The sequence below is a fragment of the Scyliorhinus torazame genome, chromosome 12 (genome assembly GCF_047496885.1).
Source record: "Scyliorhinus torazame isolate Kashiwa2021f chromosome 12, sScyTor2.1, whole genome shotgun sequence".
Lineage (NCBI taxonomy): Eukaryota > Metazoa > Chordata > Chondrichthyes > Carcharhiniformes > Scyliorhinidae > Scyliorhinus > Scyliorhinus torazame.
The window spans coordinates 56,539,636-56,557,504 of NC_092718.1; positions in this window are offsets into that span (position 1 = coordinate 56,539,636).

A 17,869-nucleotide genomic window follows, 5' to 3' on the forward strand; every position below is an offset into this window, starting at 1 on the left:
GGCACCGGAGAATTGCGATTTGCCACGAAACCGGCGCCCACCATGAATTTGGCATCAAAACCAATTCTCCACCCAATCGCATTTCCTGATTCCGGGGTCAGTGATGGAGAATCCCGCCCCTGATTTTTTTTAAATTTCTGCTTGTCATTAGTTTTTTCTGCCTTGTTTACTTGAAACAGCTATGATTGTTGCCTATTTAAGTGTTGTGTTTTGATGCTTGAATAAGACATTTGTAGAAGTTTGTAAAGTTTAATGGAAAATATTTATTAACAGAAATAATGTTATAAATACAAAACTATGAGACCATGTGAACATTTAGCTTACTGTTTAATTTTAGCAGCTGCAATATGACATTTTGTCAATACCTCAACCGTTCCAAATTTTTGGCAAGAAAATATATTATTTCACTTTAACACAATGGTTCTTTGTCTTTTTGTAAATAGGGCAGGGAGGGAGGGGGAGGGAGGGGGAGGGAGTGAATGGAAGGGGAAGGACTGATGGCGGGTTCAATGTCCAGACGATCACGAAAAACCTTTCCGTCACGTGGAGCCTGGACTTCCTCACCTGCAGCAGGAGGTAAGTCTGCGTCAAGCTTCATAGTTCCCTCCTCCAGCTCCTCCATTTCTGCTGGCAAGTCATCTTCTGGGTGAATGCTTCGTCCATGTGGAAGGGCAAAGTTATGCAATGCACAACACACTACAACTGTCATGAGTTTCATCTTCACTGTTAAAGCTATGTTGCAATTAAAGTTCGGCTTCAGGTCTTCCTTCAAAATTTCACAATGACGTCGCATTGCATCCTTGCTGAAGCATATTCTCTGAGCACACATCTCCTCTGACATCATTTTGCATGATGTCCTTTGCCTATTCATTCTCAGGGGTGGGTATTTGATTTGCTTCCTCACCAGACATGTAACCTGATACTTTTCTCATGATCCCTATGCCTATGTCGAAGTCTCAAAAGAACTTCAGTGATTTTGAGAAGCCATACTAAAAGTGTGATGCACCAGCGGTGGTAGAACATTACTCCAGGTCTGGGATTCTCTGCTGGGAGACTATGGTCTCCCGTTGGAGCTGAATTGCTTCTGGTTTGCGCTGGCAATAGGACCTGCGCACAGAAGTGATTCCCTCTGCCTTGCCCTGAAAATTTATGCATGGCGAGGAGCTCTGGGATTCCATTCTGAACCCCGGTATTGGACTGCCATTTTGAGTGGGCAGCCTGGTACCCAGGTCCAGCGGCTTGCCCCCTTCCCCCCACAATGTAAAGCCTGTCCCCCGCCTCCACTGACATGTAGGGACATCCTCCCCCACCACGGGAATTGCTGGGTCACACCCCCACAAAGCATGCACACATGAGGGTGGTCCAACCCCCACCAACCCCACAACAGATCCATCACCAGAGACCCCCACCAAAGACGCCCACCAGACTCTCACCAGAGACCACCACCAGAACCTCCTACCAGAGACCCCCACTAGAGATCCCCGCTAGACTCCCAACAGAGATCTCCACCAGAGGCCCCCTTAAGAGACCACCACCAGACTACTCCATCAGACACCCCATCATACCCCCACCAGATTCCCCCATCAGAGTCCCCCACCAGAGACCCCCACCAGAGACACCAAACCAGATACTCCCATGAGAGACCACCACCAGAGACCCCCATTTGAGAGACCCAAAAGCAGAGAACCCCCTTCCTCCAGTCAGCCATTCTTGCCTGGAAGCCAAAGAGCAGTCCAGGCAGAAAGTGAAAAATCACTGCTTTTTCACTTGCCTGTCCTGTACACCTGCTGCCCCAGACAGATGTGTATAAAGTAGCAGCTGTTACTTCATAGAAAAGTAAAACACATCACATGGCATTAAACCCCCTCAGATTTGCAAGGCGAACAGTACAAGTGGCTAGCACTGTGGCTTAACAGCGCCAAGGTCCCAGGTTTGATTCCCCGCTGGGTCACTGTCTGGGCGGAGTCTGCACGTTCTCCCGGTGTCTGCGTGGGTTTCCCCAGGTGCTCTGGTTTCATCCCACAGTCCAAAGACGTGCAGGTTGGGTGGATTGGTCATGATAAATTGCCCTTAGTGACCAAAAAGGTTAAGAGGGGTTATTGGGTTACGGGGATAGGGTGGAAGTGAGGGGTTAAGTGGGTCGGAGCAGACTCGATGGGCCGAATGGCCTCCTTCTGCACTGTATGTTCTATGTTCTATTCACTTTGAAAGAGAAATAGCTATTAGTGGGCTGTAATTGACAGGGTCATAGCTTCCAGGCAGCCAGGTGTTTGGATTATTTATTTTCATTACCCTCCACGCTTGAATGCATCTCATGTACCCTGCTTTGAACCTAACCACAATGTTCATAAATAACTAAGAGTTAACTGCATTTACTTCCTCTTTTTCACAGCATGGACAAGCAGGCCAAGTTAGCGCTGTCCTATGATTTGATATTCAGCTATTTCAGCATGGTGCTTTCAGGAAAAGACTTTCAAAAAACAGGTTCAGAAGCTTTGAGCGCGCATGTTTGTGCATTGAGATGTCCCGACACGGCATGCCTGGTGTGCACTCTCCGTACGCCAACATGAAGCACGGAAATTATGGGCCATGATTTCCCTTTCACAAAACCATGTTGACTCGGCCTGATTACCTTGAATGTTTACAAGTGCCTTTTGATACAAAGAACAAAGAACAATATAGCACAGTGTTCTGGTGAGGCGTTTTCAGAATCCCAAAATGTATCTTGGAGTTCAACCAACCTCCCCCTTTAATGTATTTGTTGCTTCTCCGAGCACACGGCTTGTTTTCCAGGTGTGGGATTACAATTATGGACACGTGGGGCGAAATTCTCCTACCCGCCCCGCCACATTTCTGCGCCGACCGGCCGGCGGGAGTCTCTGTAACACCGGCCGGTCAATGGGGTTTCCTATTGTGGGGCAGCCCCACGCCGTCGGGAAACCCCCCGGTGCCGGCAGAACGGAGACTCCCGCCGGCGGAGAATGACGCCCGTGGTTTTTAAAACAAAACAATATTTATTCCATGAACTCAACTTAACCTTTTAAATAAACATTGGATCTCTTAACACCTCTTACTTCAAATATAACCCCAAAGATAATACAACACTAAATAATCCCTCAAAATGTTCCTTCAAACTTCCGACAGACTTCACCTTTAACAACAGACATGAGGTTACACTCAATATACTTATAGTCTTTGGATTTTCAGACATCAACAGCCCAGTGCTGTGTTTTCCTCTTGCAGCTTTTTGCAAAACACACAAACACTCCCAGCTTCCTCTTCAAAACTGGCTTTCTCCTTTTCAGCTGCTCTCCTCAAACCAGCCAGTTACTTTTCAGCTGCTCTCCTCAAACCAGCCAGGCACTTTTCAGCTGCTCTCCTCAAACCAGCCAGTTACTTTTCAGCTGCTCTCCTCAAACCAGCCAGGCACTTTTCAGCTGCTCTCCTCAAACCAGCCAGGCACTTTTCAGCTGCTCTCCTCAAACCAGCCAGTTACATTTCAGCTGCTCTCCTCAAACCAGCCAGTTACTTTTCAGCTGCTCTCCTCAAACCAGCCAGGCACTTTTCAGCTGCTCTCCTCAAACCAGCCAGGCACTTTTCAGCTGCTCTCCTCAAACCAGCCAGTTACTTTTCAGCTGCTCTCTTCAAACTGAAACTAAACTGCAAAATGGCTGAGATGAAATCCAGCTCCACCCAGACTCTGACATCACTGCATTTCTTAAAAGTACGTTGCTTAAACATCCATTTCTTAAAGGCACTGTCACATGACAACAGGAACAGGCCCTTCAGCCCTCCAAGCCTGTACTGGTACTGATACCACCCTTGGCCAAAACCCTCAGCACTTCCTTGTGCCGTATCCCTCTATACCCATCCTATCCATGTGTTTGTCAAGATGCCTTTTGAATGCTGTTAATGTATCTGCTTCCACAATCTCCCTTGGCAACGCGTTCCAGGCACTCACCACCCTCCACGTAAAAAAACTGTCTTGCACATCTCCTCTAAACTTTGCCCCATGGACCTTAAACCTATGCCCCTTGGTGACTGACCCCATCACCCTTGGAATGAGTGCCTGCCCATCCACTCTATCCATGCCCCTCATAATCTTGGAGATCTCTATCAGGCCACCCCTCAACCTCCATCTTTCTAATGAAAACAGTCAGAGTCTATTCCGCCTCTCCACATAGCTAACACCCTCCAGACCCGCCAACACCCTGGTATATCTCCTCTGCACCCTCTCCAAAGCCTCCCATCCTTCTGGTACTGTGGCGACCAGAATTGTGTGCAATATTCCAAGTGCGGCCTGACCAAGGTTCTATACAATTGTTGCATGACTTGCCAGTTTTTATACTCGATGCCCCGTTCAATGAAGGCAAGCATTCCATATGATTCCTTGACTACCTTGTCCACTTGCGTTGCCACCTTCAAAGATGCACGCCAGATCTCTCTGCCTTTCTATTTTCCTAAGAGTTTTGCCATTTAGGTATATTTCCTCTCTATGTTAGACCTACCAAAATGCATTACCTCACATTTGTCCAGATTATACTCCATTTGCCATTTTCCTGCCCAAATCTCCAATCTATTTATGTCCTGTTGTATCCTCTGACAATCCTCAACACTATCTGCCTCTATCTGCCTCTCCACCAACCTTGGTATCATCCACAAACTTACTCATCAGACTGGCTACATTTTCCTCCAAATCATTTATGTATATTTTGTGAGGGCCACGAAGAATCCTGCACGAGTTTTAAGGATACAAAGAAATAACATTTATTTACAATAACATATCTATATACAGCAGCAACTTCGCTTGCTGCTTACTCCTTCCTGGCTGGTTCCAAATTGGCCAGCTTTATTTACACAGGGAGTCTGCTAATGATTTCTCCACCCCCCTCATTGGGGAAGCTCATACTCCCACAGGATTGTGGGATTGTCATTAGTCCCCAGCCAATGGTAAGCAGGCAGGTTATAACATCCCTCCTCCCCAAAGTCCAAGGAATCCACCGAAGACCCTGGCGAAGGAGGGCGTCGGACTCGTTTTGCCGCAGGCCGGACACCATTTGCACGAGGCGCCGGATCAGGTGGCATGTACCGAGATGGAGACCGGCGCTTCCGTGACATCCATGGCCCGTGGGCCCGAGGTTTCCCCCTCTGATGCGTCAGAGTTTGCTGCCTCCGTCATCTCGGCGTCTCTATCTCAACGCGGTTCTGTAACGACCTGTGCAGGCTTTGAGTGAGGCACCAGAGGAAAATTGTGAGGACTACTTTCCATTGTCTCTGGTCTCTGTGTCTGTAGAAATGAGCTTCGGGGGCGGGGCATCTTTGGAAGGGATAGTCTTCTGGACCGAACATGGTCTACATGTTTGCACTAAAGACAACCCTGAGATTGCACCTGGTAAGATATAGGGCCCACTTTGGTGAAAGATTACGCCAGGGACCCACTGGGCACCACAAGCAAAACTCCAAACGAACACTGGGTCACCGGGCGCAAACTGCCGAATCGGCCGATGCCGAGAAAAACCATGTCCCTGCCGTTCTTGTGTGCGGTGTACTTTTGCGCCAATGTCCGGGAAAACCATACTAATGGTGGGCCCATTAGGAGTTCTGCGTGAGCTACCCCAGTCACCGCATGGGGGGTGGTCCTATACGAAAACAAAAAGCGAGCCAGTCTTGTGTCCATTGACCTGGAAGACTGCTTCTTTAGGCCTCGTTTGAATGTCTGCACTACGCGCTCCGCCAACCCATTTGAAGCCGGCTGGTAAGGGGCAGTGCGGATATGGCGTATGCCGTTCATCTTCATGAACCTCTCAAACTCCTCACTTGTGAATGGAGTGCCGTTATCCGTGACCAGCACCTCGGGGAGGCCATGCGTACTGAAAGATAAACGCATCTTCTCAATTGTTGCGCAGGACGTTGTGCCTAGCATCTTATGCATCTCTAGCCATTTAGACTGGGCGTCGATTAATAGAAGGAACATGGATCTGTGAAAAGGGCCGGCGAAATCTGCATGCAAGCGTGCCCAAGGCCGCCCTGGCCATTACCAGTGATGTAGGGGCACGGCCGGCGGAAGCTTCTGATGCTCCTGGCAAATGGAGCAGTTTTGGGCCACCTTCTCAATGTCGGTGTCGAGGCCTGGCCAGCAGACATAACTCCAGGCCAACACTTTCATTTTGGTCACACCTAGATGCCTATTGTGCAAGTCTCTTAGTATCAACTCCTGTCCTTTTTCCGTGACAAACACACGCGTCCCCCACAAGAGAATGCCGTCTTCCACGCTGAATTCTGACAGCTTGGAGGAAAATGCCCGCAACTCGCCTGGGAGCTGTCTATGCTGCCCACCATACAGGACTATGTGCCGAACCTTTGACAGGACTGGCTCCGTCTGGGTCCACTCACGGATCTGTGATGCCGTGACAGGCACGGTGTCCATAAAATTTAGGGTTGCAACCACCTCACCGGTCGTGGGGGTCGACATGGGGCCTGTCGATAAAGGCAATCGGTTCAGTGCGTCGCCATTCGCTCTCTGCGTTCCTGGTTTGTGCGCCAGAGAATACTCGTATGCAGCAAGCAACAAAGCCCAGCGCTGAATCCGTGCGGAAACAATGGGCGGTATTGGCTTATCCTCTCTGAAAAGTCCCAGCAGAGGCTTATGATCAGTCACGATAGTGAACTGGCGGCCATACACGTACTATTGGAAACGTTTTGCCGCAAAGACCACTGCCAGGCCCTCCTTCTGGATCTGCGCGTACTTTTTTTCCGCTGCAGTCAATGTGCGGGAGGCGAAAGCTAACGGCCGCTCGGCCCCGTTCTCCATCTTGTGGGACAGGACGGCCCCAATACCTTACGGGGATGCTTCACATGTGACGAGCAAAGGCTTTCCAGGATCATAGTGGGTTAGTAACCCAGACGACGACAATTGTTGTTTTACCCGCCGGAAAGCGGTTTCTTGCAGCTGACCCCAAACCCAGGTGTGATTTTTCTTTAGCAGAAGGTGCAACAGGGCAAGCGTAGTTGCCAGATTGGGGAGGAACTTCCCGTAATAGTTTACGAGGCCGAGAAAAGAACGAAGATGCGAAGTGTCAGTCGGGGTGGGGGCATGTTGAATTGCACGCACCTTCTCTGCGATGGGTGCAAACCTTCGCGGTCCACCCGATAACCCAGGTAGACTACTTCCTTCACCTGAAAGACGCACTTTGTGCGACGTAAACGGACTCCAGCCTCCGAAAAGCGTCTAAGGACAGCCTCCAGATTTTCCAAATGTTCCTGCTCCGACGTCCCTGTGATCAAAACGTTATCTAAGTAGACACACGGTAAACCTCTCAAAATGCCCTCCATAATGCGTTGAAAAATAGCGCAGGCAGAGGATACTCCAAAGGGCTTACATGTATATTCATACAGGCCCCGGAGTGTATTAATCGTTACATATGGTCGGGAGGCAGGGTCCAGCTCCAACTGTAGGTAGGCGTGACTCATATCTAATTTTGTGAACGCGGGTCCGCCTGCAAGCTTAGCGTAGAGATCCTCTATGCGAGGCATTGGATATCGGCCGAGTCGGGAAGCCGTACTCACGGCAAGTTTATAGTCGCCGCAAAAGCGAATTGTGGCATCTGGCTTCATTACAGGTACAATTGGTGCTGCCCAGTCAGCGAAACGGACGGGCCTGATAATCCCCAAAGTCTCCAAACGAGTGAGTTCCCCTTCTACCTTCTCGAGCAAGGCATAAGGCACCGGGCGCACCCGGAATTAGGGCGGCGTGGCTCCTGGTTTGACTTAGATACAGGCTACAGCACCTTTTATTTTCCCCAAACCGGGCTGGAATACATCTGGGTATCGTCCTAGCACCTCAGTCAACCCTCCAGAAACTGTTTGGAGGATGTGCTGCCACTGCAACCGCAAATGGCGCAACCAGCTCCGACCCAACAGGTTGGGCCCATGGCCACGATAAGTGGGAAACGCCCCTCCTGGCGTCCATAAACAACAGGGGTCATCGTAGTTCCTGCAATGTCCAATGGTTCCCCCGTGTAGGTGTCCAACCTGGCCTGTGTGTCGGTTCATGTAAAGGTCTGTAAACCCTGCTTGAAGCAGTCGAATGTCCTCTGGGCGATCACGGAGACCGCTGCGCCAGTGTCCAACTCCATCTCAAGCGGGTGACCATTTACCCCTACTGTCACCTTAATGGCGCCACACGGGGAGCTGCCACACAATGCAGCCGCAGGCGGTCGTCCTCCGTCTCCACGTCTTCAGGAGTAGTCGCCGCAGCTTTATCGACATGGAAGGTACGGACCCTGGGCTGGTCCCAGTTTCGGTCGGAACGACGGCGCCTCTGGCGCCCCCAGGACCGGCGTGCGTGACGGGGTCGGCGCCTACAAGTCTGACACGGACATGGCTCCTCATCCATTGGTTCTGGAGAAGGCTCCCTTCGGGGAGGAATGGCCGACGGCCACTGGCGTCGATCCGGACGTCGCCTCGCCCAAGGTACCGCAGGAGTGCGGGGGGACGTTTTCGGGTGGAAGGGGTTGCGCCCCAAGGCAAGCTCCTCCATTCCCTGTAGCTCCTGCACTCCTCGTTCTGTGCTCTCTCAGGACAATACTATTTGAATGGCCTGTTGAAAAGTCAATGTTGGCTCAGCTAACAACTTTCTCTGGGTGGCCACATTGTTAGTACCGCAAACCAAACAGTCGCGTAACATTTCTGACAAGGTCTCACCATAGTCACAGTACTCCGTAATCCTGCGTAGCCTGGATAGAAAGTCAGCAAGTGATTCTCCTGGGGTCCTCTCAGAGGTATTAAACTGGTAACGTTGGACTATCGTCGATGGGGTTGGGTTAAAATGTTGCCCCACTAAGTTCTCAAGTTCATCAAATGTTTTGGTGTCCGGCGCAGCTGGGTATGTAAGGCTCCTAATCACCGCAAACGTATGCGGGCCGCAGGCGGTGAGCAATATGACCACCTGGCGCTCGTTTTCGGTGATGGTGTTTGCCCGTAAATAGTAACGCATCCGTTGTGCATACTGGTTCCAGCTTTCCAACGCAGCATCAAAAACATCCAAACATCCGTACAGAGGCATGGTGTAATAGAAAACTACTTCCAACCTGTATCCAACAAAATTCCAGGGAGGTGGCTTCAGCAGTGTAGACAGCTATTCACTTTAACCCTCGTCGCCAGTTTTCTGAGGGCCACGAAGAATCCAGCCCGGGTTTTAAGGATACAAAGAAATAACATTTATTTACAATAGCATATATATATACAACAGCAGCAGCAACTTCGCTTGCTGCTTACTCCTTCCTGGCTGGTTCCAAACTGGCCAGCTTTATTTATACAGGGAGTCTGCTAATGATTTCTCCCCACCCCTCATTGGGGAAGCTCATACTCCCACAGGATTGTGGGATTGTCATTATTCCCCGGCCAATGGTAAGCAGGCAGGTTATAACAGTATACTACAAACAAAAGAGGCCCAAGCACAGATCCCTGTGGAACATCACTATTCACAACCTTCCATTCAGAAGAACACCCTTCTACTGCTACCCTTTGCCTTCTGTGACCGAGCCACTTCTGTATCCATCTCTGATCCCATGTGACTTCACCTTTTATGCCAGTCTGTCATGAAGCATCTTGTCAAAGGCTTTACTGAAGTCCATGTAAACAACATCCACCGCCCTCCCATTATCAATCATCATTGTCACCTCCTCAAAAGACTCGAACAAGTTAGTAAGGCATGACTTCCTCTTCACAAAACCACACTGTCTATCGCTTGTGAGTCCATTTGTTTCCAAATGGCTATGAATCTTGTCCCTGAGAATTCTCTCCAATAATTTAACTACTACCGTCCCTAGGGACGGGGTATCTCAATCACCCAATATGTAAAGTTGGGCAGTAAGGCACTGGCCAGAATAGGAGCCTGGTGGGGTTCTACCGGGTAGCGTACATATTGTTTGTGTAAATAAAACTTTGTTCTTATTTTATTCAGTGTAGACTCCCCGTCTCCTTATTAAACATGACTTCAGTCATCAAGGCTTTACATATGTAATTTTTTTTCTTAACATCTCCTCTCCGTATCTCTCTCCTCTTTTGAAACCCTGTGAAACACAACAACAATTCGCATTTATATGAGGTAAAATGTCCCAAAGTAGTTCACAAGAATGCAATCAAACAATAATTAACCCCTGGTCAAAGAAGAAAACATTGGTCTAGAATTAATTGCAGTGGAGGTAATAGTGCATACCATTATTTATGTACAATTTGGGCATCAACAACAGTTTAGCATGAAAATCCATTAGTCAAAATTTGAGACGCACTGCTTCTCCTTAAGCTCTGCAGAAACAGAATCTTGCCATCTGGCTTCCTAGTCAAATATATTGAACAGCATGCAGTTCCTAAACTTATATTGTTGACGTATAATCTAAAATTGCCACAGAAAATTAGAGTTTATCCATTTTTTTTAATGATGTTGAAAATCTAAGTTACTGTTAAATAATCTCTCTGACACTGAGAACTCAATTTTACAATTGTGGATACTCATTCCGTCTGATTTTAATTGTTACTTCAGATTTATAAAAACAAAACCATCTTTTCTACTTCTTTCTGGCTTGCTTTTACCTGTCCCTTAATCTAACCTCCTCCCTGCTCCTTATTTTATTTTCTGTTCCTGATTTGATATTGAATTCACTATTGTTCAGACTGTGCATGCTGATTTCTCGATCTATCACTCTTATTAGTTAAGGAGACAGAACTGTTTGTTCTTTTTGAGCAGGCTATAAATGCCCTGTAGAGGGTGCTTGGTCATTTGGCTCTCTAGTTTACAGCAACTCCCAGTGCAAAATGTCTTCAAAATTAAATGAACAAAGTTAAATCGAGCAACCAGCGACGCCGTACATTTCCCAGCATCAGTGTATTTTGATTCATGGGGACAAATGTATGGCCTAAAAGATGGGTTTTGGGAGTGCCTTAAAGGAGAGTGTCAATTTTGTCTGATTATGCTCCTGTAAGTGACCAGACAAAACTTTCCAACGTAAAATGTAGTATATAAATGCAAGGTATTGTTGTTGCTCCACTTTCCATTGGTCACCATTGTATGCTATACTTAGATACACCATTTGATGACATTGGACTGGATTCTATAGTCCCCCAGGAGCGCCATTCACTGGCAGCGGAATTCTCTGTTCCCGCCGTTGTCAATGTGATTTCCTGTTGAAGACACCATGCCACTGGGATGCTTGCGGGCAGTGGGCATTGTTGGCGGGTACGGAGAATCCCACTGCCAGCGATCGGCCGAGATTTCCGACCATTATCTACACTGAAGATTTCACATAAGTGCTCCTTTTTCACGGCTGCTTTTGTGTTCTTTCCACTGAAATGGGAAGAACAGCTCATCTTTCAAACTGAATCATTAAGGAGTCAGCATATTGATACAATGTTTTGTCCTACACTTTCCGTTCATTTTTTTTTTCTTTTATTACAAATTTAGAGTACCCAATTAATTTTTTCCAATTAAGGGCCAATCCACCTACCCTGCACATCTTTGGGTTGTGGGGGCGGAACCCACGCAAACACGGGGAGAATGTGCAAACTCCACACGGACAGTGACTCAGAGCCGGGATCGAATCTGGAACCTCGGCGTCGTGAGGCAGCAATTCTAACCATTGCGCCACCCGGCTGCCCTTTGTTTTCCAATTAAGGGGCAATTTAATGTGGCCAATCCACCTCCACTTTATGTTTATGATCCATTTCTCTACAGCAGCACCCACAACCCGCAAATGAATTCAGAAAAATATTTGAATGTGAGCTACACATATCACAGTTTACATTTTTACGTGGTTTCCTTTACTTCTTAACAGCCAGCAATTATTCCAAGCAATTTATGGAAATTGTGCATTGTTTATAACTCTTCAAGTGGCTAGAAAGTATTGAACAACTCCCTAAAGAGATAAATATTAGTGAAGATTTATTTTTAGTTAAATGGATATGAGAATTGTTATTGAGTATTAGGGAAATAGAATGAAATTGATGGTCAGAAAATTGAAAACACCGTGAATCAGGTGCCCTGATCTATACATTCAGTTCTTCCATTTGTGCTCATGTTAAGCAAGATTCTCTACCAGAATCTCACCATATCAGAGCTAAGACATACACGGTAAAAGTCCAGAAACTGGTCTATTATTATCTCGACCACCTGGAATAACTAGCTTTTGAGTCATTGTATACTAATGGATTACAGCTGAGTTTTGTACAATGTGGAAAATGTAGACTGGAGTTAATTGCGTTCTCAGTAAGATTACTGCTAGAGGAATCATACCACTATGAACACTAACTTTGTTAACATTACTACAGGCATAATGATTCCAGCCTTTGTGTTTAAAATGGTATAGAATTGCTTGGCATAACATCATTTGAAATAACACAAGTAGCCTTCAAACTGTTCTAAAGTAACTGGGAATGTATTTTCACTTGCACAGCTTTCAATTAACCTGTCACTTACTTAAAATTAATGACTTAAATATAACGGGAGTAAATTAAACCCCACCCCTCCCGACCAAAAGAAACTAAATTAACTGCTCACATCGGTGAAATTCTAATCAGTGATATAAAGAACAGTTGTAAGAGGGCACAAAAGATCACTTTTAAAAACAAACCATTGACAGAAACAACAATGCTTTCAAACTTGATTAAAGTGAATTTTAATCTCCTGAGATGTTTTGTTTTCCAGTTCAGCAAATCTGGAAAATCTCTGTCCTTGACCACTTGGTGGGTGGAAATTTTCCACGTCGGTTTTATTTGTACATTGGCGAATTTATGTGGTACCTTGTTAATACTTTCCTGTGCTTCAAAGCCGCCCAGGTCAATGAAAAATATAATTCATAGCATGTGGGGTTGGGACGTATTTTAACAATGTTGAGGAAGATGCAGAAATGTTTACAACATACAGAATAATAAGCATAGGAAGGATTGCTTTCAGCAACCTTGAACATTACTTTATTAGCTTTTCTACAAATGAGAACTTGATTCATTTTGCATCATTCTCCCCTCTGAATCAGAAGATTGCGTGCTCGAGCCCCATTCAGAATACAGGGTCTGAACCACAGTATGGCCCTGAAGAAGTTGTGCATTGTTTGTTGACTGGGAAGTTAAACCAAGATTCTGCCTGCCTGTTCATATGTGTCCAAAATATCCCACGGCATGTTTCAAAGAGAACAGGAAGTTCTCCCAATACCCTGGCAAATATTTATTCCTCAATTGACATCACTATGACAGACGATCTGTTCATTTATCATCACTGCCATCTGTGGGAGCTTGCTGTTTCACAGAATGACGGCCACATTTCCCTTCATTGCAATAGTGTATAGAGCTCAAAAATAACTTATTGGACTAGATGTTCTGGAACTCGCTGGAGTGGGCAAGATGGTGGGAGGACTCAGAGAATTGAGCAGGAGGCCAAGCACCAGACTCCCGTCTTTGGGAAAACTGTAAACAATGAAGTCAGTGGTGGGAAGGTGACAAAATAGGAAACTTGTCCATCAGCAGCGGGAAGCTCAGGACATGGTTCATAGAAACATAGAAAATAGGAGCAGGAGGAGGCCATTCGGCCCTTCGAGCCTGCTCCGCCATTCATTATGATCATGGCTGATCATCCAATTCAGTAATCTGTTCCCGCTTTCCCCCTATATTCTTTGATCCATTTAGCCCCCTGAGCTACATCTAACTCCTCCTTTAAAACATATAGGGTGGGGTTTTCTGTCCTCCACACGCCATGTTTCTTGACGGCGGGTGGGGCGGGGGTGGGTGGGGGGGGGCTGCCGTTGGTCAGCGGTGGGCCTATCAATGGAATTTCACATTGATTCCATCCCACGCCACGGAAAACTCAGAAGATCTTACCAGTATGAGGAGCTGAAAGATCTTGCTCATAATATTTTGGCCCGAACTGCTTTCTGTGGTAAAGAATTCCACAGGCTCACCACTCTCTGGGGAAAGCAAATTCTCCTCATCTCAGTCCTAAATGATCCAACCCGTATCCTCAGACTTGACCCCTGGTTCTGGCACCCCTTGCCATCGGGGACATCCTTCCTGCATCTATCCGCACCTATTTTATATGTTTCAATGAGATCCCCCTTCATTCTTCTGAAATAGACGGAATATAATCTTAACCGACTCAGTCTCTCCTCACCTGTCAGTATCGCCATCCCAGAATCCAGTCTGGTAAACCTTTGCTGCACTCCCTCCACAGGAAGAACATCCTTCCTTAAATAAGGAGACCAAAAGTGCAAACAATATTCCAGGTGTGGTCTCAGCAAGGCCCTGTATAACTGCACCAAGACACCCCTGATCTTGTACTCAAATCCTCTCACTACAAAGGCCAACATACCATTTGCCTTCTTTACTGACTGCTGCACCTGCATGCTTATCTTCAGCAACTGGTGTTCAAGAACTGGTCTTGTTGTACATTCCCCTCTCTCAATCTATAGCCATTCAGATAATAATCTGCCTTCCTGTTTTTGCTACCAAAGTGGATAACCTCCCATTTATCCACATTATACTGCATCTGCCATGCATTTTCTCACTCACTCAGCCTGTCCAAATCACACTGAGGCACCTCTGCATCTTCCTCACAGCTCACCCTCCCACCCAACTTGTGTCATCAGCAAATTTGGAGATATTACATTTAGTTCCCTCATCTGAATCATTAATATACATTGTGAATAGCTGGCATCCTAGCACTGACCTCTGAGGTACTCCAGTAGTCACAGCCTGCCACTTAGAAAAAGACTTGTATATTCCTACTCTTTGTTTCCTGTCTGCCAACCAATTATCTATCCATCTCAAAACACTACCCCTAATCCCATGCGCTTTAATTTTCCATGCTAATCTCCTATGTGGGATCTTGTCGAAAGCCTTCTGAAAGTTGAAATAAACCACATCCACTGCTTAGCCCATTCACTCTACTCGGGTTATATCCTTGAAGAATTCCAGTTGATTTGTCAAGCATGATTTCCATTTCATAAATCCATGGTAACTCTGTCCCATCCTGCCACTCTTTTCCAATACTCTGCTATTAAATCTTTTATAATTGCTGCTAGCATTTTCCTCATGACCAACGTCAGGCTGACTGGTCTATAAATCCCTGTTTTCTCGTGACCTCCCTTTTTAAGTAGTGGGGTCACATTAGCTACCCTCCAATCTGTAGGAACTGTCCCAGAGTCTGTAGCATCTTGGAAGATGACCACCAATGCATCCACTATTTCTAGAGCCACTTCCCTAATGACTCTGGGCTGTAGATTATGAGTTCCTGGGCATTTATGGCCTTTAAACCCATCAATTTCTCCAACACCATTTCTCTACTGATATCGATGTCCTTCAGTTCTTCCCTCTCACCAAATGTTCCCCAACATTTCTGAATCGCCCACTTACATAGATACATAGAAGATAGGAGCAGGAAGAGGCCTTTTGGCCCTTCGAGCCTGGTCTGCCATTTATCACGATCACGGCTGATCATCCAACTCAATAGCCTAATCCTGCTTTCTCCCCATAGCCTTTGATAATATTCTCCCCAAGTGCTATATCTAGGCGCCTTTTGAATATATATTCAATGTTTTAGCATCAACGACTTCCTGTGGTATTGATTTCCATAGGCTCACCACTCTTTGTGTGAAGAAATGTCTCCTTATCTCTGTCCGAAATGGTTTACCCTAATCCTCAGACTGTGACCCCTGGTTCTGGACACACCCACCATTGGGATCATCTTCCCTGCATCTACCCTGTCTAGTCCTGTTAGAATTTTATAAGTCTCAATGAGATCCCCCCTCATTCTTCTGAACTCCAGCGAGAACAATCCTAACCTAGTCAATGTCTCCTCATATGACAGTCCCGCCATCCCTGCAATCTGTCTGGTAAACTTTCGCTGCACTCCCTCGAGACCAAGAACATTCTTCCTCAGAAAAGGAGACAAAAACTGCACACGATACTCCAAATGTGGCCTCACCAAGACCGTGTATAATTGCAGCCGCACATCCCTGCTTCTGTACTCAAAACCTCTCGCAATGAAGGCCTTCTTTACCGCCTGCTGCACCTGCATGCTTACCTTCAGTGACTGGTGCACAAGGACACCCAGATCCCACTGCACACTCCCCCCTCCCAATTTACAACCATTCAGTTAGTAATCTGCCTTCCTGTTTTTGCTTCCAAAGTGAATAACCTCACTCTTATCCAAGTTCTACTGCATCTGCCATTGATTTGCTCACTCGCCCAACCTGCCAGATATTGCTGTAGGATCTCTGCATTTTCATCACAGTTCACCCTCCCACCCGACTTGGTATCATCTGAAAACTTTGAGATGTTACATTTTGTTCCCTCATCCAAATTTGATATATATTGCGAATAGCTGGGGTCGCAGCACCGATCCCTGTGGCACCCCACTAGTTACTGCCTGCCAATTTGAAAAGGACCCATTAATTCCTACTCTTTGTTTCCTCTCTGCCAACCAGTTTTCTATCCACCTCAATACACATCCCCCAATCCCGTACGCTTTAATTTTGCACAATAATTTCTTATGGGGGTCTTTGTCAAACGCCTTCTGAAAGTCCAAGTATACCACATTGACTGGCTCCCCTTGTCAACTGTACAGCTTCAAAGAATTCCTACAGATTTGTCAAGCATGATTTCCCCTTCATAAATCCAAGCTGACACTGCTTTCTAAATGTCCACTATAAAGTCCTTGATAATGTTTTCAAGAATTTTACCCACGACCGATGTTAGGCTTACAGGTCTATAATTCCCTGTTTTCTCTCTACCTCCCTTTTTGAATATTGGAGTGAAATTAGTTACCCTCCAATCTGCAGGGACTGTTCCAGAGTCTATAGAAATCCAGAAGATGACCACCAATGCATCCACTATTTCTAGAGCCACCTCCTTAAGCTCTCTGGGATGCAGATTATCAGGCCCTGCGGATTTATCCGCCTTCAATCCCATCAATTTTCCCTGCACCATTTCTCTACTAATATTGATCTCCCCCAGTTCTTCCCTCTCACTAAACCGTTCATTCTCCAACATTCCTGGTAACTAATTTGTGTCAACTTTTGTGAAGACAGAACCAAAGTATGTACTTGCATATAATCTCAATGCTGTTTGACTTGATGTAATCCTGCCCATCCCAATTAAATGAATTTCTCTTGTGCCTTCAATAACCTGCCCAGTCAAAGATGGTAATTTATATGTGGCATTGTTCACTCACCAGGAGAGTCATTTGTGCGCCCAGGAGACTGCGTCACAGGACACTGGATTTCCCTTGGAGACGTGTCCTCTGTGTAAAAACATGCTGAGCACACATTCTGAGGGGCGGAGCCTTCGGCAGGAAATTCAAAAGCCAGAAGTACTGAGTCAATAATTTAAAGGCACAAAACTGAGGTGCGAAAGGGCCCTTTAAGCGACACCAGAAAGGAAAGGGAGAGGTATCGCGGAACCATGGGAATCATCCACTGGATCCTTCTTCATCTTCAAGCGCTGGAGAGGATGAGCTGGCTGGGCTGTGACATTGTAGACCTCAGTTGAACTTGTTTGTGGTGATCTTTGTGAGGGGTTTCCAGGATGGAAGACATAGTGATCACAAAGATACGCACAGCTCTTTTCGAACTAAACAAATTTTATGAACACTACTAAATTTGAGTTTGATACTTATTCTGAATAGCAAACATACATGTAAGAATTAAACCACACTCACTAACAATATCTCTATATTTACTAATTATAACTAGTATATCTTAAAAAACTCTGCAATACACTATGAATCTTATTTTTTTCAGCTTCAAATCGAATCTCCTCCCCAAGCCCCAAGAGCCAGTGCAATTTATAGCACTGTCCCTTAGCTCCCTCTAGTGGCTAGGCTTAA